Genomic DNA, 16,266 nt, shown 5'->3' with positions numbered 1-16,266 from the left:
CGTGCTTCCTTTCCGCCCTCCCCTTTCCCCCTCCTTCTCCCCCTGATTTGAGTCTTCGATATGTTTCATTGGTCTAGCTCCTCTTTTTTGCGGCTTTTCCTTTTTCATGGAGGGAATTCAAGTGGAACACAAGTGGGGTAATTAGACAGCTCATTATCTCCAATCTATTTAAAAATGCAGTAAAGATCATTTAGTGCAGGAGACACCCCGGAGGTTCACGACATCATCTAAAGGGCCCGCAAACTTCCATGAGCAAGCAATCTCGCTAGCAGGATAAAAGCTCCATGTCAAGAAGCCCATTGAGTAGGAAAATGGGCAGTGGAGAAAGGTTAAACACTCCTCCCTCTGTGCCTCCACTCAAATTGGCAGCCTCCCAAGGCTACTATTCATTTAGCAAAGCAAGTCCCATGTAACATGCATTTTGCCCGTACAACTACAAGGTCAAACTTGCTTAAGACCGTCCAGCACATCCATGACTGAGCATGGATTTAAACCATGGTTGGAGGTCCAGCAAGCTTCACACTTCTTTGCCCTCAGTGGGAGTGAAAGAGGCTATTTCCACCCAGTTTCGTCTCCTCCAAGACTCTTGGCTCTCCCTCTCTGACCACAAGGAGGAGCAGAGCTCTTTGGCTTACCCTTTCATCTGTCTTGCCTATGCCTATTTCCTGACTTCCCTCCATCAGTCATGAGCAGGCTGTTACTCACAAGGAGATCTTACCAGATAAGCAGAAACATTTTGGGTCACAGTGGCAGGAGTGTCTCCTCCCACCCGTGGCAGGCTCCTTTGCCAATGACTCTGCTCTGTGCTTGGTCACCTTCTTCTTCTTCTTCTTCTTCTTCTTCTCCTTCACCCCACCTTGGACCCCACTCATACAGCTGGGGGCCTCAGCAGGTGGAGATGCCCTCTTTAACCTGAAAGTTTATTTAATAAACTCTTTTATACTGCCTTTCGTAAAGAATTAACTTACAATAAAACTAATTATTATATCACTTTATATCACTCTTATGGTAAACTAATTTTTAGGGCACCTGGGTTAATTCAGTTATTCTCTCTCCCTCTCTTGTGCTGAGCACATCTATATGGTACCTTATCCGTCTCTTGTCTACTGTTTTGAATCTTCTGCACAAATATATGTAAACAACTTGGTTATTCACACAGAGCATAGTTAAAACTATGGAATTTGCTACCACAAGATGTAGCAATGGCCACCAACTTGGACAGCTGTTGAAGGGATTAGACAAATTCATGGAGGATTCTAGTTATAATGGTTATATATTACCTCTAGTATCAGAGGGAGCATGCCTCTGAATACCAGTTGCTGGGGAACATTAGCGTGAGAGGGCTATTGCAGTTGTGTTTTGCTCATGGGCTTCCCACAGGCATCTGGTTGCCACTGTGGGAACAGAATGCTAGACTAGATTGGCCCTTGGTCTGATCCAGCACAGCTTTTCATATGTTCTTTAACGTCAGGAATATTGTGCTGTACCAAAGCCTACATCTCTTGTAGTATGAGCACATTTTTAGCTTCCATACGTAGTTCAGCACAACTTTCTGAATATAAAATACACACCACCATGGTTATATTTAAAGGGACCATAAACTAGTTATGACTTACAAACCTTGTTCTCTTATGTTCTTCTGCAATTCTGTAACTACTAACATTAATATAGTTTAACACTAATATAGTTTAACAGAAAGATATGCTGTAAACAGTGCAGACTCTTCCCTCTTGGAAAAAAAATTGTACTTTAAAATTGTGTGTTCAATGGCACATTCATAATTGGAGTTTTCCAGGAAGCATAAAAAGCAGCAAAAGACCTTTCTTTTCCATTACAGGTCTCTGTGCTATACTCTTGATCCTATTTGATTCTAGTGGGATACTATGGTTTCAACTCATAATGATGAAATAATTGATTTCTGTTGTAGATATGCCTTTATTAAATAACAACTGCATATTTATTGTGCTATGAAAGGATCCATCTGAAAAGGTTACAAGCTGAGCATGCGTTAGCTAAAATGTACAGAATAGTGGGTTTTCGCGAAGATACAGCAACAGTTTAGATGTTTGGAATTCTACCATGTTGAACAGCTCAGTGGACGCACCCACATTTTAGTACATAATACCCAACAATGCATGTCCACTAATACAAGGACCACTTCCTGGTGGTGATTCATCTGAGTGTTATGACCCGTTTTTCACCAGCTTCACTTGTGTGAATCACCACTGGGAAGAAACGTTTGCATTTATGGATAATAACTAGGTATTATTTGCCCGATATGCCCAGTGCCTCAGGTCTACGTTCCATAGAGGAATTTAATCATTACAACTGGCCCATTAGGTTCAGGCTGATCTACACATGCTGATTAAATCATGTGATATAAAGTTGCTGAGACAGTACCATTTCAGACTGCAGGTGTGGAATGGCATGTTTGAATGTTATTTTACACCAAAGGATAGGATTTTCATCTAGCCTTCTCCCTATCATGCTAGTTTTCTATTTACCAAGATATTTTCGGTGGGGCTTTTGGGCAGGGAATGCAGTCAATTCCCCACCAGCAGTCTGAAATGGTATTGTCCCAAATAGCTATTGTACAGTATCAGTGCATTCAAATTCTCTTTCTTGGACTTCTACCTTACTGATGCTGCTATTCAAAAAATTGTTTAAAACAGTAGTGGTCAATTTTGAGTGGTCCAGGGGCCAATTTCTAACCCCCAGATACACCAAGGGCTGCACTGCCAAAATTCGGCAGGGCAGCAGCAAAAAAAGAAACAGTGGTTTGCTGCTGAATTTAGGTGGCAAACCACTATGGAAACTCAAAAGAGCCACATTTAGCTTAAAAACTGACAGTTTTTTGGCTGCTACACCATTAAATTTCAGCAGTGCAGGGATCAGCACTGGAGATGGCAGGAGCCCCCCTCAAGGCCATGGGGGTGGTGCATGTTGGCTTTCCGTTTTAAAACCATGCTGGTTAACATGCAAATATCTATGTAAAAAGCAGAGGGTTGACAAATGTCAAGTCAGTGCCATCCATCCACTCTGGCGCAATTGTATGCATCTTTACAGTTCCCAGCATTCCACTGCCAGCATGCATAGGATCACACCTTAAGGCACAATAGTTTCTGTGGCTGCAGTAGACAAGGCATATGAATTGGGTCACATCCAGCTACCGCCTCCACAAATTGGGTGAGCAGGAGCCTATTTATAACTTGATTAAGCAGACACATTTTGTGATGTGGAACTCAACTTTCTCGTAAGCCTATGGACAGTGTGAGGGTTTTTCTTTAATCAACATTTTCAAATTATTGGTGTCTAGTTGTTGGCATTATATAAATAATGATTATGATTATAACTGAGACTTCTCATGTCTTTCTAATCTCCATTTACAAATATGTAAGCAAAGCATATACACAGCAGGCTCCTAAAGGAGGCAGACCCTCATTTGTACAAGCATCATTTTGGGGGGCCAGTACAAAGTTGTAACAAGGAGGCCCCACACACACACACGCACCGTCATCCCGTTCCATATTTACAGTGTCGTTAATTATGACATAAAAGTTTCAATTTTAACCGTGAAATTACATATTCTACATTTCTGAAATTACACTATGGCCCACGCTGGGGCTTTTCTACCTTGGTCCAAAACTCTCCTCCCCCAAACACACACTCCTTTGGCTATTTTTAACATAATACCCAGCCTGAAGAAGAATCCTATAAACCTTGCTATTTTGTAACTTTTGGGTTGGTCCTAGTAAAGGTATTATCCTGTCAATATTTCATTTTTTAAATTATTCTTATTGACCACCACTGCAAACATTTTGTTGCAAACATTTTATAAACCGACCAATTCACTTGAAACTTTTATTTTTCAGGCCTTTTTCATTGCAGAATCATGGATTATCTGTTATGTTTTTAGGCCACATGCCTGGACCTTTGGAAGAAAAAAAACATAAATCAGTTAGTGGAATACTACTACTACATTTTGTAAACCTTCTTCTGAATATAGTGCTGGTGATATTTCCTGGATATCTTTTGAAAGTATTAGATTAGAATCCCATGATGCATTTGGCAACTTTTCTTCATCATCAGTTGCCATAGACACAGTCTTTATGTTGAAATCATTTTAATCTTGTTCTTCATCTTTCCCTAGATAGTGTATTACATGAGCCAGGCTGCAGAAAAGCCTGGTCTGTTTTAAAAACCTGGAAGATTGATTGATGTCCTTTAGCTTCTTTTAGCCCCTTTATATACAGTGGCCATGTGTCCTAGTTTAGAGACGACAGTCCTCTATTTTGGAGACCTGTCAGAAGACAGTCCTTTATTTGAAGGTAGCCTCAGTTTGAAGAGGTGTCCAGTCCAAGTGTGGTTTGAAATCAAAGAACCATAAGGAGGGAGAGCAACAGGGGCTTTGAAGTTGCCCATCTTCTCCTTTATGGTGAAATGTATTGTATTTATAGTTATTATTTCTAAATGTGTACCTATACATATAAATGTGCATATAAAAATGTTATGCAAATAGGTATCTTCTTTTATCCTCTTTTTTGGTGATGCATAAATGACTACCCTATAATGTTAAACTTCCTTACTTTTGTGGCTGCCTGACTTGCATGTCTAGCCAGACATGACATGTGTATGCATATAATAAACCCTTAGTCACATATTTTGGCCTTGCAAATTCTACCAGCACTACTGTTTCCCATTGTCTCTGGGATCAATAATGGTGCTTTGTTCCTCCTACCAGTTGTCCCAACCTCTACCTATGCCCAAGGAACTCTGTGACTGATATTTCTTCAGATAGCATCTTACACAAGGAAGCACAAATTTCCCTAACTGTCAAACTACAAGGCCTAGCTTAAGTGCACAAGCACACTATGTTTTAGAAATGGGCCTGGGCCAGCAACTCAGAATGTTACTTTTTCTAATGTAACTCTGCTTCTGATTTGCTCCACCCAATGTCACAAGATCTGGACAATAGGAACAGATATGGGGAGAAATGTTCCGTAAGTATCCTCAAGCACATTCTACAATTTAGCTTCCTTTTTTTCATACAGTAATGGAATTGTAGCCTGGGCTGGATTTCCAGGCCCAGGTAAAGTATACCCTTCTCTTCCATACTTGCGGCCCTACAGACCATGCTAATCCTGCATCAGATGTCCACACCTGCATGCATGCGCACACACACATTTGTACCTACTGAGGCAAAACATTGGTCTTGGACTGCAGGTAGATTGACCATTTAAGAAACATGCCCAGTGCAGCCATTAGCAAACTATCTGCTTAATCAAAAACTTAGCTTATATTAACTCAAAGATTCAGCTTGCACAGAGGTTCCTGGCTCTTGTAAATTTTTTACAAGTATTTCTTTCTTAGCCTGCAACTGGTTCCAAACAATAGACTAGAGGGACTGTTTTAATTGCAGCTAACCAGTTGGAGCATGAGCAACAATCTTAGAAAAAAACACTGCAACAGCAATGCTCCCTGGTGTGCTAAGTGAGCTAAATTTATCTATACTTATGTATTTTGAGACTAGGGGCTCATTCTTTATACAACAGTGAGATGCTTCCTTAGGAGCATCTCCTGTTAAAATATGTATGATCGCTATCTTGTTTTAGTTTGGCATATAATCATTCCAGTGAAATAAGAACATAAGAACAGTCATACTGGATCAGACCAAGGGTCCATCTAGTCCAGCGTTCTGTTCACACAGTGGCCAACCAGCCATCGGCCAGGAACCCACAATCAGGACACGAGCGCAACAGCACCCTCCTACCCATGTTCCCCAGCAACTGGTGTACATAGGATCATTGCCTCTGGTACTGGAGATAGCACATAGCCATCAGGACTAGTAGCCATTGATAGCCTTTTCCTCCAGGAATTTGTCCACACACCCCTTTTAAAGCCATCCAAATCGGTGGCCATCGCTACATCCTGTGGTGATTCAGTGACTAATTCAGTGAAACTTTAAAGATCTTCTTAAACTAAGGCAATCCCTGAAATATTCAAGATATACACAGAGATACAGACAGATGAAGTGTACATGTGTGTGATACATATATTTAGATTTTGGGCATCATTAAATTATCTTTTATTATGGGCCTTTTGAGATCTCTGGATGTCAAAGTGTTACACTGACTATATAGTTCAAACCTACAATCCTTGAAATATCAGACTAAGAAAAACAGCATAACCTCACTTCCCCCAATGGTTAGAAGTGAGGAAGATAGCCAGAATGTTCAGATAATCAGATGGTCGAGTAAAAGGGGGCATATTCACAAACAACGTAATTCAAAAGGAGGTATACAGAGTTTGTGGGAAATATGACTTTAGGGCGCAATCCTATGCATGTTTAGACAGAAAAGAGTCCTCGAACTCCCAGCATTCCCCAGCCATAGTAACTTTCAGACCAGAAATGGACCAAGGTGCTAATTACAAATTTCTGTTATAAAGGGGCAAGTATACCATTGCAGCGGTATGAAATACAAAAGAATGCTATGCTGTTATCAGGGTGGCTGTCAATCCCATTTTTTGCCTTCTGCATAAACCAGACAGAAAATAGATATGGTCATTTATATTATAAAATGCTGAAGAGATCAATGGAGTACAGTGCAAATCGAATTCTAATTCAAAGATTATGAAAAGAAATGCAACTCCGATTTCTTATTCCATTTTTGGCACATATTGTAACGAGATAGTGAGGAGTCATGCAGCACCACACGTAGAATCTTTAACAGATTCCTTTTCTGAGCTCATTGCACTGTGATCTATTTTTAATAGGTAAGAAAGTTTTCATTGTTAAAACGAGTCTGACCTCATATTCAGAAAGAGAGCAGCCTAGAAACCCTGTACTTCCCTTTGAAGCCGCACTGCAGTTGCCTTGTCCTGTTACATACCAACAGCCCATTTTCAGGAACCCAGAACATTTTAGGTTTTTTTGTTTTTTTTTAAGATAAAGACATCGGGAGTTAACAAAAACATTTCCCATAAATATGCTTTTTATTGTATTCCGTGACTAGAAAGACAAAAATAGAGATGAACCTTAAACCAATTTGGTAGTGCATTTTTGTTAGCCCGATCTGATACAATTACATGAATGTAAGCTCCATGGAGTTGAGCGAGACCTAACGTAAGTAACTGTGCATCATATTGCGACCAAAGTGTCCCAGTGAAACAAACACGCCACTTTTTTGACTGTGATCTTTAACTGGCTGTGATCTTTTTATTTGGATCATAAAGTGCATTGGTTGCTCAGATTTATCACTGAATCTAACCTCATGTTACACTAGTCACTTCCACTCTGCCCAATCAAGTGTGCATAGGATTACAGCCTGACTTGTGTACGTACTGAGGAACTCGGTGGGGCTTACTCGGTGTACATGCATACTGAGTGTACATTCATTGTTGAGATGGCCTTCCTTCTACATTGGTAGAGTACTGGTGAAAGTGAGGGTGTGTGGACAGCTATAGAGTACTGGCAGAACAATTCACCCATGTTCATCACTAAACTTGAGTACTGGTAGATATAATATGATGGGAGTTCTGGGGGAAAGTGCAATCCACTTTTATCACTGGTCTACCTGTTGTTATTCAGGGAGGAAAAGCAGTTTGTACTCAATTAATGGAACACTCTTCTTCACTATCCTAAACTAATAGTGAGCTAATTTTCCAAGTGTGAATCCTTATGTAGCCAGAATGATGCCATCCATGCACAAGAGACTTGGAGAAACTTGTGGGGGGAGGGGATCTTTAGAAAAAAAGAAACTTGGAAGCTCCCAAACTCAAAGCCATTCAACTTTCCTATGCCCTGGGGGGTGTTTGCATGACAACAGAAGGAGAAGCAAATGGAAGAGTACCAGATTTTTTTAAAAGGAATCAGCTTTGTTGCGCTTTGGTCCATGCAGGGCTCCATGAGCGAGTGCTCCATACCAGTAAAAATTGCTTCACAGAACATACTTCCTGGTGGGGGTGGGGGTTGGAGTGAACGTCATCTGACTGGCAGGGGCTGCTCAACCAATAAGAGAGGCTTCCCTCCTCTCCCCCCTTTTCTCCTTTCCCCTGAAGCTCCAGATGCACCTGCATTTCAGGAGCAAGCCTCATTGAGCACAATGGGAGTTACTTCTGAGTAGACACACATATGCTTGTGCTAGGAAAGATGGGGGAGGGGAACACAGGGATGGGAAACCAGCCCCCTTTCTAACCCGATGCTGCACAGGTTTGCTATAACGAAGATGTGAAGTAGTTACTTCCTAAGGCAATAAACCAAAGCATTTGTACTTTAAAGTGCACCATTTCAATTGAGGGGGATCTCTGTAAATCCTGATGTGGGCATTCAGGGGACATTTTCCTCACTGAGCACAATGGGAGTTACTTCTGAGTAGACACTAATTGGTTTGTGCAGGGACAGGAAACACACAAGAAACACCCCTATACCAGGGTCACAGTGAAAGGCCCACTTCTGAATTCAGGGCTAGCATACCCAAGGTAAATGCGGGGGTTAGTGCACACAGCAACTATACCGAGGAGAACCCAACTCAAGGAAAAGAATTGGACTTTAAGCAGTCTCAGGAAACCCAGGTTTTACCTGATAAGATCTGGGGTGGCTGCTGGATGGCCACGATGTCATATATCCCTAACGACCTCCAAATGCAGCCATGGGGTTGCCATGGTCTATAGGAATTCAATCCCTCTCTCTAGGCTTCCTGCTCATTCGAGTACAGATCTTGAATGCTTGTACCTTGTTTTGGGTACCTGGGACAGGTTTCTGTTGGTGTATCGCCCACCCCACTGCCCATCAGACTCCCTGCCTGAGCTGACAGAGGCTGTCTCGGACTTGGTGTTGAGGGCCGCTAGGATGATGGTTCTGGGAGGTCTCAACTTCCATGCTGAGGCTGTTGTATCCAGGGTCAGGGCTTCATGGCTGCCATGACAACCATGGGGCTGTACCAACATGTCATCGGCCCAACACATATAAAAGGACACATCTGGTTTTCTTGACTGAGCAGGAGGATGGTGATCTGAAAGTGGAGGAATTAACATCTGTCCCTTTGTCATGGTCAGATCACTTCCTGTTGAGGTTTAGACTCTTGGCAGCCTTCCCCCTCTGCAAGGGTGGGGGAATCTATTAAAATGGTCCGCCCCCGGAGGCTAATGGATTTTGAATGATTCCAGAGGGCTCTGGGGGATTTTCCTGCTGGTATAGCTGGTGCTCCAGTCAAAGCCCAGGTCACTCTGTGGAATGTAGAGATGACTCGGGCAGTTGACACGATCACGCCCAAGTGCTCTCTCCCTCTGAGCAGAGCCCGGCCAGCTCCTTGTTATACACCTGAGCTGAGGACAATGAAGCAAGAGGGGAGATGGCTAGAACACAGGTGGAGGAAAACTCGTGCTGAGCCTGACTGAACACAGTTAAGAGCTCACTATCGAGCCTACTCTGTGGCAGTAAGGGTGGCAAAGAGACAGTTCTTTTCCACCAGCATTGCATCTTCTCAGTGTCATCCAGCGGAGCTTTTCCAAGTGGTTCGTGGCCTGTTAAATTCTGGGCCAGGGAGAGAGACTGTGGAACCCTCGATTGCACACTGTGACTAGTTTGCACGGCAATTTGAGGATAAAGTCGCTCAGATTCGTCATGAATTGGACACCATGATTAATGTAGCTCCATTGGTAGAGGTGTTCAGAGCACCGTCTGGTCCAGTTTTATTGGATGAGTTTCAGTTATTGAGGCCTGAGGATGCGGACAAGGTGCTTGGCCAAGTCCGACTGACCACCTGTGTGCTTGACCCTTGCACTTCATGGGTTATTAAATCAAACAAGGAGGGGATGTCCGGGTGGGTCCAGGAGGTTGAAAATTCCTCCTTGAGAGAGGGAGTGGTGCCGGCCACTTTAAAAGAGGTAGCAATTAGACCACTCCTGAAAAGCCTAACCTGGACCGGGAGGATGTTAACAATTATAGGCCAGTGGCCAACATCCCCTTCCTGGGCAAGGTGCTTGAATGGGTGGTTGCAGGACAGCTCCAGGGACTCTTGAATGAAACGGATTACCTAGATCTATTTCAATCGGGTTTCAGGCCTGGTTTTGGAACAGAAACTGCCTTGGTCGCCCTGTGGGATGACCTCTGCTGGGAGACGGACAGGGGGAGTGTGACCCTGCTGATTCTCCTGGACCTCTCAGTGGCTTTTGATACCATTGACCATGGTATCCTTCTGGATAGGTTGTCTGGGTTGGGAGTTGGAGGCACTGCACTGCAGTGGTTCTGCTCCTACTTGGATGGCCAATTCCAGAAGGTGGTGCTGGGGGATTATTGCTCTGTGCCATGGCAATTATGCCATGGGGTTCTAGAGGGCTCTGTTTTATCCCCCATGCTGTTTAACATCTACATGAAACTGCAGCGGGAGGTTATCCAGAAGTGTGGGCTGAGGTGCCATCAATATACGGATGACACCCAGCTCTACCTCTCTTTCTCATCAAACCCAGCTGAGGCAGTGGCTGTTCCGAATCAGTGCCTGGGCAAGGTAATGGACTGGATGAGGGCCAATAAACTGAAACTCAATCCAGACAAGACGGAGGTGCTATTAGTGGTGATTCATCTGCTCGGGTAGGTGATATTCAACCTGTTCTGGACGGGGTGCACTCCCCCTAAAGGATCACATTTGTAGTTTGTGGGTGCTCTTGGAACCAGAACTGTCACTTGAGGCACAGGTGAACTCAGTGGCACAGAGCATTTTTTATCATCTTAGGCTGGTATACCAACTACGCCCTTATCTGGACAGAGATAGCCTACCTACAGTCATCCATGCTCTGATAACTTCTCGTCTGGATTACTGCAATGCGTTATACGTGGGGCTGCCTTTGAAAATGGTCCAGAAACTTCAGCTGGTCCAAAATAGGGCAGCTAGATTGTTAACAGGGACTGGCCTGCGAGCTCATATTACGCCAGTACTTTTCCAGCTGCACTGGCTGCCAGGCGATTTCTGGGCCCCGATTCAAAGTGCTCCTGTTAACATTCAAAGCCCTTAACGGCTTGGGGCCAGGTTATCTGAAGGATCGCCTCCTCCCATATGTGCCTGCCCAGATCTTAAGATCATCCTCAGCGGTCCTTCTCCATGAGCCCCTGCCAAAGGAAGTGAGCCAGGTGGCTACTAGGAGGAGGGCTTTTTCTGCTGTGGCACCCCAGCTGTGGAATGAGCTCCGTAGCAAGGTTCGCCTAGCACCTACGCTGTATTTTTTCCAGTGCCAGGTGAAGACCTTTTTATTTTCCCAGGCATTTTAGCATTTTAGCTTTCTAGACTTTTAGCTTTGCTGTTTTAAATCTGTATTTTAAGTCCCTGCACAGCTGCTAGGTTTTATTCTGGTTGTATTGTTATATTGTGGTTTTAATGTTCTATATATTTTAAATTGTTTTATTGTGTGCTGTTTGGTTTTAATTTTTGTGAACTGCCCAGAGAGCTTCAGCTATAGGGGGGTATAGAAATGGAATAAATAAAATAAAAATAAATAAAATAAATTATTACGGCTAGGGGCCTCAAAAGCTGGAAATAGCCTGGGTCTCTCTGGACTTCTAAGAGGGCCTGCCTATACTAAATAAAACTACACTATATTGAATATAGTTATCAGTTAAATACCCCAAAGCAGTGCATTTTACGAGTGTTTGTTATATTTCCTTTTTTAATGACTCACCATAACTATAGCAATGTTAGCGTCACAGTCACCATTTTGTAGAACAACAGGTTTTGTGCTTCTGATATGTTTACTTAGTTCACAAACCCATCCCATTGTTTATAACAATGATTTGCCAATGTATAAAACCAGTCAACTGGCTAGAGATATAGGTGCTCTTGAGAAACAATAATCTTCCTCTGAAATATGGGGGTGGGTGGGGCTGTCTCCCATTTTCCTTAAATAGTATCCCACCTAGTTCATTTCACCCTGGCACATAGGGTGCTTGAGCCTCGGCCAAGACTATATCCCATTCAGTTCGCTTTTTTCCCTAGCTTAGAGTGATTGTGCAATTGCACAATCTTTCCCATGCCACTCTATTTCATATGTAAAATAGACCTGTGCAACTTGTGACCCATCAAACTGAACACAATTTACCAGCATATATTGTGACTAGGCAGGTACTCGACAACACTTCTGTTTTTAGCATTCCAAGATAGGCAGCAAAACAAAATCTCTAGCAGGCTCCCATACAGGGTGGGTGGGGGTTGTGTTTTGTTTAGCATGTTGAGTCAGGCTGAGCAGGCCTGATTGGGGGGGAAATCTATAACGGTGGTAGATGAGGAAAAAAACAGCAACAGTGGTTAGGGGAACAAAACCATGCTGACAAAAATCTGAGTACAGGGTAACCATGACAATACAAACATGTGTTGTGATTACAATTTGATAATAGTTTAAATAGTCAAATACAGTGGAAGTCCAGTTCTTTCAAATCCATACCATGCAACTACAGTAATACATATGGCTGAATCTGAACAATGGCTGGGTCCTAGAAAGTCTTTAAAATGTCAGGGCTTAACCCTGGAAAATGTGAATAAAAGGAAGATTAGCACTGAGCATGCACAGAGCTCAATTCCCTGTCTCTACATATCTGGGATTAGAAAGTGGAAAGGGCATGGATTCTGGGCAGACTTGAATACCATACTTTTTGGAAATAATAGGCTAAAACTGCAATCCTTTCTAGGGAATAAACCTTATTGAACTAATTGGGATGTACTTCTCTGAGTAAAAATGCTTAAGATTGTGCTGCATGTATCCTATGTCCTCAAGAAAAGAAAGCTACCACTGTTATATAAAATGCAGCCTACTGTGGAGTGTCAGCACATCATCTTTCTAAAGAAATAACTATACTGTATACAGTTCTAGTTATCACACCTCAAAAAGGATATTGTAGGGCTGGAAAAGGTGCAGAAAAGGGCAACAGTGATCAAGGGGCTGGGGCAACTCCCCTGTGAGGAAAGGTTACAGTGTTTGGGGCTCTTTATCTTAGAAAAAGAAACTTAGAGTAAGGGGGACATGATAGATGTGTCTAAAATTATGCATTGTGTGGAGAAATCTCTCATAATATTAGAGGCCGGAGTATGAGGCTGAACGGTGGGAGATTCAGGACAGATAAAAGGAAGTACTTCTCCACACAGTGACAGTCAGTGTGTAGTTAAACTATGGAATTTGTTATTACAAGACGTAGTGATGGCCACCAACTTGGATGGCTTTAAAAGGGGTTTAGACAAATTCATGAAGGGTAAGGTTATCAATTGCTATGATGGCTGTATATTACTTTCAATATCAGAGACAGTATGCCTCCCAATACCAATTGCTGGGGAACACAAACAGGACGGTGCTATTGCACTCATGTCCTGCTTGTCAGCTTCCCAATAGTATCAGGCTCGAACAGAATGCTGGACTAGATGGACTTTTAATCTGATCCAGCATGACTCTTATGTTCTTCTTACCCTTCTCTATTGGCTTTGAAAAGCATCAGAATAGCGATGAAGATAAGAATAACTTTGCATGGAACCATTGCAGTTCAGCTAAACTCGTATTCTGGCAATGCAATAAAAAAAGCCAGTCCAAACACAGGTACAGCCCAGGGTTCAGTGGGACTTACTCTGAACTGTGCATAGCACTGAAGCCTAGAAGTGTGTGTGTGTGTGTGTGTGTATCTATCCATCTATCTATCTATCTATCTATCTATCCAATCTCATAGTATTAGAGAAGTTCATTACATGCCAAAATCATATTAATACCTGTATTTTATGAACTTCCAAATTTGCACAGACTGACACGGAAACTCCTGACCCTAATCTATCACAGATGTGTATGAGACTGTGTATGGGATTGGGGTGGGCTAATTGAGATTTAGAAAAGGCATTCTGTACATGCTCACAGGCAGACATGTCTTACACTGCAATCCTATGAACGTTTACCTCTGTGTTCACTTACTCCCAGGTAAGTGTACCTGGAATTTCAGCCTAAGTTGTTACATCATGTGTTCCAAGGCTGAAACCTGACATTCAAAATGCTACTTCAAATTAACAGCTGTGAAACAAAAGCAGAAAAAAGAAACGTAGAAACCTAACAAAACAATTGAAGTGGCAGCAAAGTCAGTTTTTAAAAAAAGTATAAGTGTCGAACGTGGGGCGGAAGGTCTTCAGAACTTGGGTCAAGAGCGAGAGTTGTACCAGTTTTGAGGATGTCTGTTTGTTAGAATCCCTGTGATCTGCGAACATGTTATTTCTCCTAGGCTATCTTAGTTGCTTTTCCCCCTTGTCCTCGACTTCCCACCCCCCTTCACTGAGACACAATCAACTTTTGAGCTACCTTTGCCTCCTGCTGTTTCAGCATTCTCAATAAAAGGGAGAGGGGAGGAAAAACACCAGTCGGCGAAATAAACACCGCCTTTCTATGCAGGGGTGACGGCATCAGCCATCTTTACAACGGGTAATCGTTTTTGCTTCAGTTACGTTAAATCAATGGGATGGGTCAGCCATTTTAGCGAGGGGCGGACGTCTTTTTGGTAGACCTGAAGGAAACGGCGGCCATTCTAGTTGAGGGCAACTGTGCTTCGAACCCATTGAAACAAAAGAAGGCGGCAGCTTCCTTTTCCAAGGGCAAAGCTGCAGAATCAGGGAGCTGCTGCCGTCCCCCGTGTGACTGCCCCTCCCCCGAGCTTTTGAAACATATTTCTCTGTAAGAAGGAGAGTCCGCACTTTGCAGCTTTTCTTGGCTTCTGCCGCTGTGTTCGCCTTTAAAAAAAAAAAAAATTAGAGATTGCCAATCCTTTCGTAGGGGTTTGCGGGCAGTCGGGGAAAGCAACCACGTGTGAGTAAATCTGCGCTGTAAGAATAAAGCTTGTAACAAGCCTGAGAGTGAATGAACGGGAGCTTTCCTTTTCCTTCTCGCCGCCCCCACGCCCACCCCTTGCTGCTGCTTCCTTAGCGGCTTTCACTGGCTTGCTAAATATATTCGGGGGGACTTCATATGTCCCCATCCAGGATTCGTTCCTCGCCGCGCGGAATGAGACGATAGCGTCAATAAGGGATACGTCAAAGATAGCCTAGTAAAAGCCTTGGGGGTCGGTCGGAAGGTAGGGTTACCTTAAAAATGGGCCCCCTCATCGGCGTCGTCGAGGCTCTTTACCGTTTTGCTACTCCCCGGCCTGTATTTCTCAGGTGTTCCGCTTGTGACATCACGTCTTGCTTAAAGCGGGGGGGGGGGGGAATAATGCACTTAGATCTTGTGATATCCCCTCCGCTCTTGCGATGTCTCCCGGAGGGAGCCGGAGGAGAGAGCGAGCACGATTTTGTTAAGGTCGCAATCCTATCCACGCTTACCTAGTGAATGGTAAGTCTCCATTGAGACTTGCTTCTGAGCAGACATGCATAGGATTGCACTGTAAAGGTCGTTAGCACAGTGAGTTTGAAATGAGTGCTGCAATTCTGCTTGTTGGACTGCCAGGTTTATGGGTGAAACGCAATTGTAATCAGTATCGAATGGTGAGAAATATTTGATAGATTCCTAAGTAATTTATCCTGAGAGTCAATTGTTCCAAGGGTAAATTTACTTCCTTAAAAAGAAAAAAGATAATTGCATACATTCATCCCTTTGTCCAAACGAAAGGCTCAGTTGAAATGAGCTGCTTCCTTCGTTGTGATTTTCACTCAGGGAAGTTTGCTTGAATCTCTATCATGTGACACAATGTGGTATAGGAAGGACTTCTATTTGGGAGTTGGTCTTCAGGCTACCAAGCCACTCTATTCCCTGTGTGTCCATGCCTAGCTCTCCAGTAGAAGCTTTTGTAAAAAAAATATTCAGTTACAGTTTTCAACACAGGAGTGATTGACAGGATCCATTGCACTGATGAAAATCTTACTTTAGAAAGCAGCCTTCTGATTCAGAAGAAAGTGATATGTGCCCTGGTTTATGCCCTAGAAACTTATATACATCTTCATCCTTTTCACAAATTATTGTAGTTCTGCAGAGGTAAAATGGGAATGCTCATGCCATGTGAGTTTAATAAGCACAGACTGTGGCTTATGAAAGCTTATCCATAGATGTGCAAACTGCTTCACACTTCAAACCTAGTCCAGATACACTGATTCTCCATGGGTTTTGGCACAGTAAACATACAAAGTGTGAAGGGACAATGCCTTTCTCCAAAAATACTGTTGGGATTTGGAAGAGACCCATGGGAGATTGTGGCTCCAAGGGTGGGTGTCCCTGAGTGTTTGGGGGATGCATGTCTCTCCTTCACACTTTCCATGGGAATAATAATTA

At 43.1% G+C, this 16,266-nt stretch overlaps 1 protein-coding gene across 5 annotated transcripts in view; it reads left to right on the top strand.

Annotated features, from left to right (window-relative positions):
• The first annotated feature begins 14,568 nt into the window (after positions 1-14,568).
• ASRGL1 (asparaginase and isoaspartyl peptidase 1) overlaps positions 14,569-16,266 on the top strand; it is a 33,434-nt gene continuing 31,736 nt past the window's right edge. For 2 of the 5 annotated variants that reach the window (XM_084826900.1, XM_084826898.1), the window contains exon 1: positions 14,590-14,811. The gene's annotated coding sequence lies outside the window, so the exon portion shown is untranslated. Of the gene's footprint in view, positions 14,812-16,266 lie in introns of all 5 variants that reach the window. The other 3 variants (XM_084826902.1, XM_084826899.1, XM_084826901.1) reach the window with 3 other exon arrangements.

The sequence above is a fragment of the Heloderma suspectum genome, chromosome 1 (genome assembly GCF_057233095.1).
Source record: "Heloderma suspectum isolate Gila_16-S chromosome 1, 16-S_ref, whole genome shotgun sequence".
Lineage (NCBI taxonomy): Eukaryota > Metazoa > Chordata > Lepidosauria > Squamata > Helodermatidae > Heloderma > Heloderma suspectum.
The sequence above is the reverse complement of the archived record's forward strand: the minus strand, read 5'-3'. Positions and strand labels throughout refer to the sequence as shown.